Consider the following 460-nt stretch of genomic DNA (forward strand, 5'->3'; position numbering starts at 1 on the left):
TTTGCTTCTTTAGTTTTAGCACTGGAGCTACAAGGCTAATGTAGCTAACAAGTAAATGAAGCTAATTAGCATACTGCACTCTATTAGTAGCTCTAATGGACTCGATTATGTGGTTTCTGACACTGTATGTGTCCTCTATAAACACAGACTGAGGTACAGGCAAAACTGAGGTTTAAAAATATGCTGCTTTTAGCTATGCTAATGCACTTTTCCACTGTTTTTGTCTGTTTTTGTCCAAAGAGGCAAACCTGGGACACGTAGAGCCTCAGTTTGGCTGGTTAAGGATGAGAAATCACTCAGTTCTGGTGTCCAGTTTGTAAAGAAAGGTCAGCACAGTGTACAGACACCCTCACTCAACACAACACAATGCCTTTAAATGCACCACTGCAATATAAACACATTTAAGTGCTCAAAATTTCTGAAAACGTTCTGTAAGTGTGACTGAACCCTCCACCGCACA

Source organism: Colossoma macropomum, unplaced genomic scaffold (assembly GCF_904425465.1).
Source record: "Colossoma macropomum unplaced genomic scaffold, Colossoma_macropomum, whole genome shotgun sequence".
Taxonomy (NCBI): Eukaryota; Metazoa; Chordata; class Actinopteri; order Characiformes; family Serrasalmidae; genus Colossoma; species Colossoma macropomum.